General features: G+C 34.4%; 1 protein-coding gene and 1 non-coding gene across 2 annotated transcripts in view; one reads left to right on the forward strand and one right to left on the reverse strand.

Moving 5' to 3' along the window:
• The window catches only part of LOC129226586 (sodium-coupled neutral amino acid transporter 7-like), a 223491-nt gene that overhangs the window by 32136 nt on the left and 177979 nt on the right, over nucleotides 1-13376 (forward strand). The window lies entirely within an intron of this gene.
• On the reverse strand, nucleotides 2081-2168 carry Trnay-gua (transfer RNA tyrosine (anticodon GUA)). The gene is given in 2 exon segments: nucleotides 2081-2116; nucleotides 2132-2168. It is a non-coding gene; the product is annotated as a tRNA-Tyr (tRNA).

Raw genomic sequence — 13376 nt, forward strand, 5'->3', positions numbered from 1 at the left:
ATTATAATTCCTGTTCCAGTTACCTTGAAACATTGGAACAAATTTTGTCTGATGCAGAAAAACCAGGGGCTTGTTCCGATATTTAATTCTAATTTTTGCGAGCATTTTTCGACCTTATAGTAATGGATTTATGCAAAAATGATTAAAATTGGAATAAACTAATAATTAATAGTTTATTAGTGAATTTGACTATAGGATATTGCATTGTCATCGGGTCTGAGGTCGAATCCCAAATTTTAAAAGAATCCAATCGCAGGAATTGGGTGAAATTTGAGTTGCAAGATTCCATTACAAGATACATATATGTACTTACATACAGGTGAAGCTAATAAAAGCTTGTTAATAAAAAGAAAAAAAAAAAGAAATTACAACAGCAAAAAAATATTTTTTGAGTATTTTTACGTATGGTTTTCAATTAAGTACTAATTTAGCTAGCGATCCAATTTGCAAAGTCGCGTTTATTATTAGAGGCAGTTGGTGTTTAAAGGTTTAACTTCAAGGTACCAAAATCTTTAGTACATTTTTTTTTCAATGTGAATTTCTCAGAAGGTAATTCTGTGTACATCTGGATCTTTAAATTAGTGGGATCTTTATTAAATTATTTTATTTGGATCTTTCATTAAATTATTTTCACACTGAGTTTTGGAGTCCAAATACATAAACACTGAAAAAAAAAAAAAAGTCTGTTCGAAGCAAACATAAATGAGAACACGTAATTAGATCATTGTTCGAGTGCCGCAGCTGCAACTGAAGATTTGGTGGTGGGCTGCAATCAGTGGCGTAACTACACTTTCTGCCGCCCAGGGCGGTTACTCAATTTGCCGCCCTTTGATGGGAATTAGTGAATACATTAAAGCGTCAAAAGTATTTTAATAAAGAAAAAATTGTAAAAAAAATCTAATTTGAATTCTGAAACTTTGAATTCAAATTATGTTTTTCGCAATCACGAGTTGCGACAAGACCCTGCTCATTAGAGTTATTGTTTCTAGAAATGGCTCCCCCCCCCCAAGCATGTCCCTCCTCCTGGGTGATTATGTGCGTATAGTTGTGTGTGTGCAGGCTTAAGTGTGTGTACGTAGGCCTGTGTATGTGTGTAAAGGCGCTCACGTGTTGGCGAGTGTGTATGAGCATGCGTGTGAAGGATATGGACGCCACCACCCAGCAGAAGTGGATTCCGGGGGACAGTGCTCAGGACCAGAGCAGCCGTGCCGCCGCCGCGCCGGTGGGCGGTGGTGCTGCTGGTTTAAGCTGAAAAATAATCCCAACGTCAAGGACTGTCAAATGAGTACAGTAAGCAATTGTGATTGCTCAATAAAATAAACTTTTTTTCCCTTCTTATTTTTCTAGCAGAATAAAAAAAAAGGGGGGGGGGGGATTTTAGAGCCTCACCGAAAAATTCCAAAATTTAAGTTAGAATTCGGAATTTTAAGCTATTTTTAGTAACGCTTATAAAAAAAGGAGCTTGAAACTCCCTCCAGATTTTTTTTTTTTTTTTTTTCAAAATTAAAATCAGTTTTAAGTTTTCTTTTGTGACGCTAAGGGGTCGGGACTTCTCAATAAAATTTCCGAAATTGAAGTGTTAAAAAAAGCAATTTTAGGCTATCTTTGTATACGTGAAGATATTGGGGAGAGTTTGGGGGCGTTGTCCGGTAAGCTTTTCAACTAAACTGAAAAACACGTAAATGTAGGCTGTATCTAGTGGCGTAAAAGGCCTACTCCAACAAGGACTGGATTTTCCTCCCAAAATATTTTCTATCTTGAAATCAATTTTAGTATATCTTTGACGTTAAAGAAAATAATGCTTGTGTGCTAAATATGTTGCGGCCCGCAATATAACTTTATCAGTGACCAAAATATTTTTTCGAAGGAGATGGGGAGAGGCTGAAACACGCACATAGAGAGAGACAGTCCGCCAAATGAGGTGTTCATTGAACAGCATTTGGATTTCTAAAAATCTATTTCACTCATGCACGAAAATGAAATTTTTTGCTGATAAGTATTTGCAGAATGTCTTCTCGGGCCAGAAGAATCTGTCATAAAAAGCAACCGAAAAGACAACGTAAACGCAATAAAAGTTCTTTCCGTCGAGCCGGAGTCGAACCAGCGACCTAAGGATCTCTGCATTTTGCATCTACAGTCCTCCGCTCTGCCAACTGAGCTATCGACGGTCATACCCTGGTAGGATTAAAAGCCATTAAAAAAACACTTTTAGCCTCCCTAGGTCAGCTTACGCGTATAAGTGTCAGCGCCATCTACTGGGGTCATGTCAAACTGTACTGAATATATTTTTTTTCTGTCTTTTTATTTATTTTTTATGTCTTACAATGTTACACTTTAATATCACTTTTGATTGAAGAAAGTCTTCTCGAACTTCAAGCTAAGCTTATTTTTTTTCTATGCAAAAACAAGAAGCTCCGTCCAGAACTAAACGAGCCTTCTTTGTATACCAATAATGACTTTCCAGTATCTGATCAATATTCTCAAAATTAGCTAAAATCGCAAATTATTTCAAGTATAACTTTTTAATATTTTAAGCTGATACCTAAAAATTAAACATGCTTCTCTCATCTAAAGAATTGGATGCTTAAAAAATAAATAAACGAACAAACTAAGTAGCATCACCTTTTAAACAAAGCAGCTAATATACAGTTGAGCACTGTTTATACGTTTTTGAAGAGACTGTATGTAAAAAGTGTATAAATGAAAATACGTATAATAGGCATACATTAATAAGGCATCAAACTCTGCAGGGGCAAATTTAAAAAACGTGTAATCGATCAAAACGTATAAAAAAGAAACATATAGACGTTGCTTCACTGTATTTCTTTCCATTAAAAAAAAAATCTTTAACCACTTTCAAAAAGAAAAAAAAAAAAAACCTGTTGTTTTTCCCCTGTTACCAAAAAATAATTTTAAAAATGAATTGATATACTTTCAAAAAATAAAGAAATAAAAACAATGAAATATGAAATTAAAGAAATAATTTTCATTGTCGATAAAAAAAAAAATCGTCTGCGCATATTTTCTTGTCGAAACTTAAAGGACTCCGAATTTCTCTATCAAACACTGAATACATAAATTAAAACTTTAGGGTGAAAATAAAAACAAATCACATAATTAAGATAAATAAATAACCTTTATGCTGAACAGTAAAGAAGAAGTAACGACGTCAAAAAAGCACCTATTGCAGATTAGTGAAAAGACATCGACAAAACTTTTGTCGATGTCTTTTCATCCATAAGCTCATTACATTTTGCATTGAAAAAGGCGTTCGTTCCCTGTAACGCCGGAGTACGTGTCTGCATTAATCTGCAATTTGTGCTTTTTTAACGTTGTTATTTCTTCTTTACTATAAATCACATAATTATTTCAAAGCAAAAAACATGGCTGCAAAGTCGTAGTCGGAGTCGATCTCATTTTGGGACAAAAGAGTCAGAGTCGGGAGTCGAAGGTTTTTAATTCAAAGATTCGGAGTTGCAATCGTTCATTTTAACTTAAAATTCGCAACTCTGCCTATGTTTGCGGAGTCGGAATCACACTTATTTTGGGATAAAGGAGTCGGAGTCGAATTTTGGTGAGTCAGAGTCAGCCATTTTTCTTCCGTGTATATTTTTGCCAAATCTACGAAGTCACAGACCAAGTCGGGGAGTCGGAGTACGACTAATTTTTGGGCACAGGAGTCGGAGTCGGGAGTTAGTCGTCAAGAGCTATTTCCAAAAAAATTTGAAGTAAATTCAGCTTTAAGTTCGGAATCTATATTGACTTTCAGTTTCCCCGTAGGCGCTTACGTTAAGGGATTTGAACTGTTCAAAATTGAACGGAAAATTGCTCAAATCAAAAAGATATTTTCTATACATGCTCTTCTTCAAAAACTTTTTCCGACAAAGTTTGTTTGAAAAAAAATTCGACTTTAAGTTCGGGATTGCCTTGAATTTCCTCGTAGGCGCTAATGTTTTTTGAACTGTTCAAAATTGAACGAAAAATTGCTCAAATCAAAAAGTGAAATATGGGAATGAAGTGTCCTCGCCGAGATCTTTCGAACAAAAAAAAAATGAAAATAAATAAAAAATGTTCGAATCGGACCATTTACTCAAAAGTTATTGGGGGGGGGGGGGGGCGGACAGACAGACCGACTTACTTTCCAATTTGTAATTTTTTGATATTTATTTAATTATTTTATTTAATTTTAACTTTTTTTTTTTTAACGATTTTTTAAAGATGCATTAAGCCTTCTTTCATGCTCTTTTCTTCTTTCTATGACTTTTACTGGGAAAGTAGGCTAATAAAAGGATAAATTTAACTTAGTTTTTGACAAGTCACAGTTTTCACAAAATTATTTGCAAAGTGATTGTTCTGTATTTAAAAAGTTTCACTTTTACATTAATTTCAGTCCCTTTTTTTAAACATTTTTTATTCATAATAGCCGTCACACAAAAAAGTATAACATTGAATCGTAGTACGTATTTTGAAACTGTTACGAAATGGAAAATCGCTTAGAGGAGACAAAAATTAAAATGAAAAACATATTCCGGGCGAATTCATTTTAAACATCTGTGCTAAAAGAAAATCTAAAGTTGGGCATGAATTATGACTCATAATAATCTAATCTAAACTTCAAACACAAGAAGATAGATTTTGCTTTAAAAACTTAGTGTGGTTAAGCTGACTCCTCACCTCCGTGAACTTGAATTTCAGGGATGTAAATTAATGTAAAAAAAGAAGAGAACATGTTTTCATATGTTTAACATGTGCAGATTGTAGCAGCAAAGAAAAAATATGTTTCCCTGAAAAATGTATCCATTAGGCCTATATTAATGGAAAATTCCTCACCTTCGTGACAGACCTTATCAATGTCCTTATTTCTGAGGTGAAAATAAATGATGGAGGGGAACTACATCAATATTAGGCATAACAAAGTTATAAATTGCCAGTATATTCGCAAATTTACTAAATACTATTTTTTAACACTCATTTGAAGTCAAAGGATAACTAAAAATTAAGCCGTACTTTAATTAAGAGAGCTTAATATTGAGATTCTCAGCAATCATTAAAATAGCTCATTTTTTGCACAGTTAACAAAATTACTACTTTGATATTAAATTGTTTTCAATTTTTAAACATTAAAAGTTTTGTTCTTTTTTTATTTCCATGAACAAGTCATTATTTATTTATTTATTTATTTTTTTAATTTTATTTATGAGTAAAATGATTGGAACTTAGCTGAGCCATTGTTTATGGTTACTTCTAGTAGGTAAAACTTTCATGTAAGAATGAAAAAAAAAAAAGAAAACAAAAGGTTTCGAAATTGAAAAATATTTGCGTTCAAAAGTTAACACTTTCTGGAGAATGACTCATCTAGGATTTTGTTTCGGGGCTTTTTGTAGAGATTGGTTTTTTAACCAATGGTGATCAACCTTTTTGTGCACGAGGGCCGCATCTCATATTAAGATGATTCTCGGGAATCAATAATCCCCCCCCCTTTTTTTCCAAATAACATAGGGAGACATGGAAAAGGAAAGAAAACTACAAACAAGGAATTATTGCTCCTATAAACAGGGGTGCCCACAAAAGGGATTATGGCACAAGTTGCGCCATCAAAATTTTTGGGGGGTTTTATATTTATTTTATTTATTTATTTAAATTTGTTTACTGTTTTATTTTTGATTTAATTTTTTTGAGAAATTACGATTGCTTATTGTTCTCATTTGACTGGTTTGAATTCCTATGATTATATTTTCCCATCACCTCTCTCTGCCAGCACCACCGTCGCGTCGACCGGCCTCACGGGCTCACCTGAGATGCGCACCAGTGGGGGAGAAAGTGGGAAGGAAGCTCTTCCCTAACCAAGATCAGCGAAGCAGAAAATTGGTTTCCCCCCGTCGGAGCTTAAATCTGCATGGAACGTTTTTGTAACCCTTTCCCTTTTTGGCGAGGATTTCTTGACAGAATGACTTGGACAAAGAAAAAATTGCCAATATATGATTGAGAATTAGTTCAGCCAAAATACAATATTTTTAAAACTAGTTTACTTAATTTTGCTACTTTAAAGTATAAAAGAATGTTTGTTTATGTTTATTTATAAATTACTTTTAAATTTAAATACTTTGGCGAGACAGTTCGAAAAAAGAGCTATTTTAAAGACAAAATCTCGTAGGAGTGTATTACGTTTTTCTTATTTGTTTTACTTCCAAGGGTAAAAGTCATAAATTTAAAATTAAATTGATGCCTACACTTATATTCTAGAATTGCTGAAAAAACGAATGATTCTAATGGTGTTCTTGTTTTCCGGAGAACGATCAATAAAATTGTAAATTAAGATAAAAAATAAAGGAAGATAAAACTGATATGACACTACAAAGCATACATATCATTTTTGAATGAGAAAATGTAACAAATGTTCGTTTCAACAATTTTATGATAATAGAAGCTAAAAGAATATATGTGTCAGGATTATTATTAATAACTATTGCGTACGACATTTTCTAAAACAGAGAAAGTCTTCTTCTATAAACATACATCGTTAAAGATTGAAAAACAAATATTCAAAACATTTTTTACCTGACAATGACTACAATAACTGGTACTCGTCATTCTCTTACAAATTATTGTAAACTAAACTTAAGATACCAATTATGTACTGATAGTAAGCAAAATCTGGTACTAATTATTACAATATACGACAATGCTCCGAAGAAAAATGCACGTATTATATGCAAAATTGCCATTTCCGTGAGCAACGGCAATTAAGTAACACAATGGTGTACTTGGAAATTTTCCCTATTTGTATGAGTAAATTTTAATTAATCACACATTATTGTTACCTACAATAAAAGATTAGACACATAAACCTACATCTGTAATATTCGTTTTTTTTTTTTTTTTTACTTCGTCATAATTCGAAACTAGAAATACGGATAATATGTTAATGCATATGCATATGCAATCGCACATTTTTACTCTTTTTGTCGTTAATGCATATAAATACATAAAAACGGCATTATTACGCCGACATTAAAATAAATATATTATGTCAAACAAAAAAAAAAAGAAAAGAAAAATCGTTTGTTTTTCCCCTGTTACCAAATTTTTTTTTTAAACAAATGAGTAAATGTACTTTTAAAATAAATAAATAAATAAAAACAACAAAATGACAGCTTAAAGAAATAATTTTCATTATCAAAAAAATAAATCAATAAATAAATAAATAAATCATCTGTGCATATTTTTATGTAGAAACATAAAGGACTCCGAATTTCTCCACCAAGCACTTTTTAACTTTCGCGTGAAAATGAAAACAAATCATACCGATAATAATTATTTCAAAGTAAAAACCATGGCTGCGGAGTCGGAGTCAATCTCATTTTGGGGTAAAAGAGTCAGATTCGGCAGTCGAAGGTTTTCAATTTAAAGATTCGGAATCGGTCATTCTCCCTTAAAGTCCGCAACTCTGCCATTGTTTGTGGAGTCTGACTTTTTTTTTTTTTTTTGATAAAGGAGTAAGAGGCGATGAGGAAGACTTTAAATTTTCGAAATTAGGAGTCAGTCATTTTCCCTCCGTATAGAAATTTTTGCCAAAGTTACGGAGTTGGAGTCGTGGAGTCAGAGCTCGACTAATTTTCGAGTGTAGGAGTCGGATTCGGAGTCGACTGCCCTAAAATTCTAGGAGTCGGAGTCGGGAGTAGTTCATCAAGATCTATTTCCAACAAAATTTGTTTGAAGCAAATCCGCAATTAAGTTTGGAATTTATATTAACTTTTAGTTTCGCCGTAGGCGCTAATGAAAAAGGATTTGAACTGTTCAAAATTGAAAGGAAAATTGTTCAAATCAAAAAGATATTTTATATACATGCTCCTCAAAAACTTTTTCCTGCGAAGTTTGAAGCAAATTTGCCTCTAAGTTCGGAATTTATATTTGCTTTGAAATTCCCCGTAGGCGCTAATGTTAATTTTTTTTGAACTGTTTAAAATTGAACGAAAAACTTCAAATCACAAAATGAAACATAGGAAAGAGGTGTCCTCGCCGAGATCTGTTTGTTTGAATCGGACTACTCCCTCAAAAGTTATTAGGGGAGACAGATTCCTTCAAAAGTTATTAGGGGGGGGGGCGGACAAACCGACAGATATTTCCCCCCATCTCAGTACCCTACTTTTCAATTTTTAATTTTTTAATATTTATTTAATTATCTTATTTATTTTTCATTTTTTTTTTGTTTTTCGCAATATTTTTCAGATGCAAATAAGCCAGCCTTCTTTCATGTCTTTTTTCTTCTTTTCAACTTTTACTGGGAAAGTAGGCTAAAAACTAAGTTGAACAGCACTCAATGGTTAATTATATATTGTCTAAATATTTTGCATAAAGCATTTTTTTTTTTGGTAGGGGACGGCATGTAATTTTCGCTCGGGCGCTGTTGTGTCTTCAGGACGGCTGAAGCTGAAGGGGGGGGGGGGGATGGAAAGGTTTTAAGCTCAAATTAAACAAAAAAATAAATAAAACAATAAAAAAAAATACATCTGTTTTTTTTGACACTGATAATGATATTTGCCGTGGTTTTAGTGTACTAGTGATCGTACCTGTGACCTCTAAATATTTAAAGGTCAGAAAAGTCACCTATACTTTCACATTTTCAGTTGTTAACAGACTAACCTTATCTTCTTAAATGTCATTCAAAAATATTCTTAAGACTTGTGAAAGAGTTTCTTTTGTAAGTGGGGGCATGGGGGCATTATCAATACCACCAAGGGGGAGATAGCTTTATTCAATAGTATTACTTAGAGATTAAGCTGGAATGCTTCTAAACAACAGATGAAAATGCATGAAGCTCTTTGTAAAAATATTTCCAGGAAGCAACGTATAGTTTTCGAGCACAAACCTTTTTCCTACTCGAAAAATCTTTTAAAGAATGAATGTACATACAAGAATTGGGGGAATTAGATGCACCACCTGGTCCATCATAATTGTTTCTAGTTCAACTTGCTTGTCCCTTGCTCTATTATTCAGAACTGGATTAGTAACCCCATGTTCCTTCAATATTGTGAAGATCAAGGGGGAAAAATGTTATATGTTATGCACACAAACATTCATACTTTTACTTATATCGCTTTCCGAAAACAAAATTGACAGGGGGGGGGGGTCAGCTTAGGAGAAAACCAAGGTTGTACGTAATGCTACTTTTAACTGATTTATCCGCAAATACTGAAATATGCGCATTTACTGTTTTTTTTTAGTCTAAATTAATGGTGTATAGTTAAAGTACAAACAGTCTTTTCCTAGACTGCGAAATTTTAATAGTGTGTCACTGCTGATACCTTTAATACGTCACCAGACACTTTGCGAATTTTGTGGCAAAAAATAGCATTAAATTTAGATTTTAATGAATGATTAGAATACTTTTTTTTTTAATTTTCAAAATGTGTCACTTTTGTGCCCTGGGTATTCGAGGGTCCAGGGAACAGCCCCCCCCCCCATACATAATTTGATCTTGAGATACAATTTGTTAATTGTTAAAGAAAACGCATCAGCGTTGCAAATTCCTAAATTTTTCCAAAAATGTCAAAATAAATGAACAAAATCAAGAAAATGGGGAAAAAGAGCAATAAAAGTCAATTAATTATTTTTTACAGAAACAATATACATGCATGTATTTTATTTATTTGTTTATTTTTTTCAAAATTAAGACGACATCCTATGTGCATGTATTGCAAGATAACGAGCTAAAAATAAATTCCACTTATGTTTCATTTCTTTTCGCCAACAAAACTTTTACTGATAAAGCGAGAGATATGTCAACCCCGGTGAAATCGAGATCGCTCGACATTCGGGGGGAGGAAAGAGCGCAGTTCATGCTTGGCGATAACTTTTCTCTTTTGCCAACCCTGTTTTAAGGTTGCTCGGTGCGCACTTCGAGTTTGTCCGGCCTCACGATGCTGCTCCTCTTGAGAAAACCGGCTCCAGGTTGCGTCCATATCCTACACACACATACACACACTCATGCCTGCGCACAGACACAAACACACACTCCTACACATACACACACTCATGCCTGCACACAGACGCAAACACATATGCCTACATACACACACACACGAACACTTAGATACACGCGCGCGTACACACACAGCACTGCATACGCAACACGCACACACATGCATACATACACACACATACGCACCCACACACATGCGCCTACACAAACACACACAGACATTCATACACACACGCTCGTGATTGCGGAAAACATAATTTGAATTCAAGATGCCAAAAATTCAAATTAATATTTTTTTTAATTATTTTTAATTTAAATTATTTATTTTATTTTATTGTTTATATTTTGTTTTTATTTATTTGGATTGTGTGTGTGTGTCTTTTGTGTAGCACAGAACTTTTCTAATAAAATAATAACAATAATAATAATTAAAAATAAATTAAATAAATAATATTTAAAAATAAATAAAAAAGTATTTAAAAAATAAATCAAATAAAAAAGAGAGTTAAAGAATAAAAAAAGGGAAAGAGGGTTTAGATTTTCTTTTTTTTGGGAGGAGGGATTTGTGCCATTGAACTTGGGGGGCGAGGAGGAATGGACATTAATGTTTATTCCATTAATGCCACGTCTGCACTTCATAATTAAAAAAAAATGTCTTATTATTTGATTCCAAATTTGAGACATTTTTAATTGTGTTTTTTGATTTGTAACATTGAACAATACTTTCGACCACACGAGTTAACTTCGTGGGTCGTAGGTTGGGCACCACTGGTTTAGACGCTTTAAAAATGACGATTTTGGTTTTGAAGAGGTTAAAAAAGTTCCGTCCTCCAGAACAGCATAAGTCACATAACAGCGATTTTATAAGAGAAAGGAAAAAAGGTTGTTTCTGGCTCATGCAAAAGATGAGACGCGCGCTCTTTTAACGCTAGTAAAGAATAATATAGATTTTTTGAGCAATAACGATTGCTTATTGCTTTCATTTGACTGTTTTGATGTGCTATAATTTTATTTTCCCACCAGGACCCTCTGCAGCACCACCGTCGACTGGCCGCCTCACCATGCTGCTCCTCTAGCGAGCAAAGTCTCCAGGTTGCGTCAATGTCCTACACTTACACGCATACATACACGCACGTACACACACACACACATACACCTAAACACCTATACACAAACACATACACACACATACAGACACCTGCACATACACACACACCTACACACAACTACCCACACACTCATGCCTGTACACAGACACAAACACATATGCCTACACACACATACACATTCCCCCCCCCCCCACACACAAACACTCATACACACAACTACCCACACACTCATACCTGCACGCAGACACAAATACACATGCCTGCCTACTCACATACACATACCCCCCTAAACACAAACACACATACCCCACCCCCGCCTACATACACACACACACACTTGTGATTGCGAAAAACATAATTTGAATTCAAGATGTCAAAATTCAATTTAATTTTTCTTTCTTTCTTTTTTTTTTTTTTTTGGAACTATGTTTACATGACTCGATGCGGAATAATGCAATGCACTAATAAACTGAAAATCCTCACTTTTTGAACTTATGTCAGTCTGGCTCTGAGGTATAGATACAGTAAATCCTCGTTTTATGCGGGGATTACGTTCCACGGAAATGCCGCGTAAATCGAAACCGCGTAAATTGAGACCTAATACTAGTGTTAAAATAGGGGTTTGGTTCTGTAGATAACAAAATGCAGTGAAACCTGTGTAAGTTGACCACCTGTGGTCCACTTCTTTAGTGGTCAACTTGAACAAGTGGTCAACTTACAGAGGTTGATTTATATGATAAGGGCTCATTCCGTGCCTGAAAAAAGCGGTCAACTTAGACAGGTGGTCAACTTTATAGGTTTTACTGTACTTCATTCTAGTGATGCCTAATTGTATAATAAGTTTAATGTGTACTTATATCGACTTTTATGCATGACATACATAAAGAGAACATAAATTAATTCTTGTTCTGTTTGCAAAGAGGAGCTGGCTATGATAGTTTTTTGGCAGTCATTAAGATATTTTCTGTGTAATTCATTACAGAGCGTTAACACGTCCATGATCACTTGCGTCACATTTCCATGCTAGAATCTTCCTTCATTAACAAATCAGAAAAATCATTTCTATTTTCAGTAAGTTACCGCCCTAAGCCAGGGCTAAGGCAAAAATACTTGAAATACACCGCCAGCTCATCAGTAATTCCATCCAAGTCCGAGGACTGCAGTTTTGTGCTTATTAGCACTCATCAACCCGAAATAGGAAGTGCCAGTGTTGGAGGTGGAAAACCTCTAAGGAAGCAAGAGTGCCCATTCCGGGCTGGTGAGCGCTAATAAGCACGAAACTGCAGTCCTCGGATGGAATGACTGAGCTGGCGATGTACAGTCGAGTCCCGACTTACGCGAGGGATGCATTCTAAGACTCCTCGCGTAAGTCAAAATTTCGCGTTGCAAGAAAGGGTATGTATGCATTTTTTTTTTTTTTTTTTTTTTTTTTTGAAGGATGCCAAATTCTTTTTGACACTTATAAACACCCCTCAAACTGCTTTAAAGTATTCCTCAACTATACATGAAAGTTTCTTACAATTAAGAACTGTACTTTAACTGTACTTAAAAAGTAATAAAGCTGCTTCATTCAACATAAAACTGTTAAGATACACAAAATAAATAATCAATGGCAGGGAAAGACGTAAAACTACATGGTACATTCATCACTTATACTTATTGTCGTGCTACCGTCGACGTACGTTTTAGTTGTTCAAGCATTTGGAATATCTTAAACTTTTTTTTTCTTCTTTTTTCCAGAAACATTCCTTTTCTTCACATCTTTACAAACTTTACATGAAAGAGTGCACTAAGGTGCCATTTTATTTCATCAACTTTAATATTTAGAAAGAAAAAAGAAAAAGAAAGACGCCGATTGGTTACCTGATGCATTAACAAAGCAATGCATGGACCAGTATGGTGAAGGGAATTTCCGCCATCAGTAACGCTATAGGGATAACATATATTCACGAAATCAATATTTAGGACCCAATAACGAAATTCAGCATACTTCCTTCCAAAAAAATTGTATTGTGGATGAGGAATTCGCGTTAGCCCTAAAATTCGTTACTCGGGGAAAAACTCGCGGTATAGCCATTTCGCGTAGGTCGAATCGCGTTGTAGCTGGAGTTGACTGTATTTCATGTATCATTTCTATTGTCTAGGAATGACTCAAAATTTACAATGTGAACGTTTTTGGTTTGTGCGTCACCGTCGTCGGTAACCTCGCTGGTTTTGCCCTCCTTTGTCACTCCTAAAAGCTCTTCTTCCAGTGAGTTCTAAACTGTATGAGTTTAAAAACTTTA

The sequence above is a fragment of the Uloborus diversus genome, chromosome 7 (genome assembly GCF_026930045.1).
Source record: "Uloborus diversus isolate 005 chromosome 7, Udiv.v.3.1, whole genome shotgun sequence".
Taxonomy (NCBI): domain Eukaryota; kingdom Metazoa; phylum Arthropoda; class Arachnida; order Araneae; family Uloboridae; genus Uloborus; species Uloborus diversus.